We start from the raw sequence: 3,136 nt of genomic DNA, 5'->3' as shown, positions 1-3,136 counted from the left end.
TTAATATATATATATATATATATATATATATATATATATATATATATTGAAAACAAAATATTAAAACTATCTAAGACTAAAATGAAAATGGAAAATATAAAAATAAAATCTAAATAGTATCTAAAATGATGTAAAGTAAAATAAAATTGTATTTTATTTTTCTTTAATGCAAACACATTTAAACACAGGAAACGTGGTATACTGCAAGGATATGTTTTAGGAGGCTTCATAATAGTTCAATAAGTTCTGATTGGACGAGGCACTTTAGTTAAAGACCATTATTATATCTCATAAATAAATGTGCATTCCTTTCACTGTTCATTCTATATTTATAAAGTTCATGAACTAGCTAAAACATGTTTTGTTTTTTTTGTTTTTTAAGTCAAGTCAAGTCAAGTCACCTTTATTTATATAGCGCTTTTAACAATACAGATTGTGTCAAAGAAACGTGGCTTTCTAACGAAAGATTGCCATCAAATAGCACACCTAGGTTCCTAACTGATGACGAAGAATTGACAGACCAGACCAGTTAAGGACCAGTTCTCACTATTAACTAGTTGCTTAGGCATGCATATTATGTGTTCCCTATTCTAAAGTGTTACTGTTAAGGTAAGAAACAATTGGTTCCTTCTATCATACTGCTGTATGAAAGCAATAAGCCACCCAAGCCCATGCATTTCAGTGACTTTACCACGGTTAACAGGGTTTTACTGCACTATACTCCCCATGATACAATCACTATAACGCACATCCTCCAGCAGCAGCTTATTGCTTTATTTGACCTCCTCACATTCACAGCCCTCGAGCTCACCGCTCATCGCTTTCCGTGTTTGTCAGATGAATGTGCGCGCGAGCGAGAGGCTGGTCGTGATGCACTTATTTCTTGTTTGTTTTCAGGACAGTGATGTGATGATTTACCCTCGTCTGCTCTTCTTCACAAACTAGTGCTCAGTGTTGGAGAGTAACTACAGTAGTTACATGTAATTACGTCATTTAATTACAAAATAAATGTAACTGTAAAAAAAAAAAAAAATGCGTAACCTAATTAAATTACAGTTACTTACGAAAATGTTAACGATTACAAAGGGGGTCACATCTGAATATTGTCACACACATACAGATTTGATTGATTCATCCCCAAATTGCAGTGACTGCTTTAAAACATGAGACACCAATGTTTCAGGAGTTTAGGACACACGCTTATTTGATAACGGTTTTATTTCCTACTTGGGTTTATGTTTATGCTTTATTTTTTTTTTTTAAGATTAACTGTTTTTTTTCCAAGGCATTGTTAGATGTTTCTTGTCATAGCTATGCACAGATTAGATTTCAAAAACAGTAGCTTCGCTATTAAACTATATATTGTGATTCTAAATCTGTATTTAACCTCATAACGATCTCAAATTAAAAAAGATGTCTGATTTTGTGGTGGCTGTGCTTTAAAATTAAAGTCGGAATGCGCACGGTCTAATTTTGAGCTACAGACAAAAAAAAAAAAAAGGTGAAAAATGTTGATTTTGTTAAATTTTCAGGTTTTCACAAAAATGAGTTCATTAAGGCCTTATCTAGCGATCCCAATGCTCCAAATACTAATTAAACATCTAAAAGTATCTTTATTTGTTAGTTTTATGCATAAAGACGACACAGACGGCGTTCTATCCCGATACACATATACACAGATTTACAGTAGGCTAAGTACATTTAAGTATTCACACAAACATAATCTGTTATATATTAAGTGAACGTTTGGGGAACTGTTGGGGAAAAACATTGGATATGTAGCATTATATTAGATCCGTGCAGTACAGTATGTCTTAATATAGGCCGTCTGTCTCATTAATGTTAATCAAACAATAAAAGAAAAGAGGGAATCATTCACTGCTCTTGATTGAACTGCTTTTGTAGTTTTAATAATTTATTTGTAATGAACACACTGAAGGGATTTTTACATTTTACTATTTGTTTTACTTACTTGAATGCTTATGTTTAGATATAAAATGAAAAAAAAAAGTAATACACTATACACTTGTTTCTTCCTTATATTTGTTCTTTGCATCGGTTCTTATTTATAACAACAAAGATACAATAAAAATAGCTATCTTGTGATTATTAATCTAGTAATGATTAAGAAAAGACATGGGGGAAAAGATGTAATGTTGCTGGGTGATTTTGCTTTGGAACCTTCAGAAAACTTGAAATCATTTTAATTTAAATCGACTTCAAACAGGTGTAGCTCAGTCATCTTTCGTCCGATTCCAACAAATCATACAATACATCACTTTGATGTCACTTTTAATGGAGAATGTAAAATTTAAAATAACTCATTTTTGAAAATGTGCTCATTGTGACTCATTTTGCCAGCACAGGTCACAACTGATTAACAGTTGAAAACATTCCTTAGAAATTAATCAAAAAGTAATCAGTTAATTTGTAATCTGTATACATTTCCAAAGTAACCTTCCCAACACTGCTAGTGCTCAGAGAGGCCGCTGACTTAATTCACCCACTCGCTCGCTCTTCGTCTTCTTCTTCATGAATGATCGTCTTCTCGTTGTCCTTGCCGGGTGCAGGGGCTCCCTGAGCTCCGCTGTTTGCCGAGGGCGATGTGTGGAGCTCACCGACCGACGCCGCATCGCCAATCAGCCCCGGCTTCCCCACCGGAGCGCTAACAAGCCACGGCAGCTCATTGGTCATTCAGCGGGAGTCCCATCACATTTCTCCCCCGGTCTGGCCTCGTTTAGAGCCACGCACCCTTCAGGAAACTCGGCTTTACAGCGGTTACGCAACGCTTAAAGGTGGGGGGTACAATGCTGTTGCATGCATTCAGAGTTATTTACACTGTTAAAGAGTTGGATTCTCATGCTAAGCATGGACAAAGTTTCAAAAAACAATTTGGATGTATGACAGAGTATTTCTGTGACAAAAATCTTACTTCCGGGTTCGTACAAGTTTTTTTCGATCATTTTGGTTGTAAGGGAAAGATAACTTCGTTCAGCTTCCTAAAGAACCCAGCGTTATTTAAGCAGTGGATGCAGTTTGTTTTTCCAGGGCAGCAAGGGAGGCAGTTTCACAAGCATGTTTGTTGACGAACGTTTTATAAACAAGGCCCAGTTCGACGCTGGATTAGCACATCGTT

This window comes from Sinocyclocheilus rhinocerous, unplaced genomic scaffold, assembly GCF_001515625.1.
Source record: "Sinocyclocheilus rhinocerous isolate Xijiao unplaced genomic scaffold, SAMN03320098_v1.1 scaffold1006, whole genome shotgun sequence".
NCBI lineage: Eukaryota > Metazoa > Chordata > Actinopteri > Cypriniformes > Cyprinidae > Sinocyclocheilus > Sinocyclocheilus rhinocerous.
Note: the sequence above shows the minus strand (reverse complement) of the source record.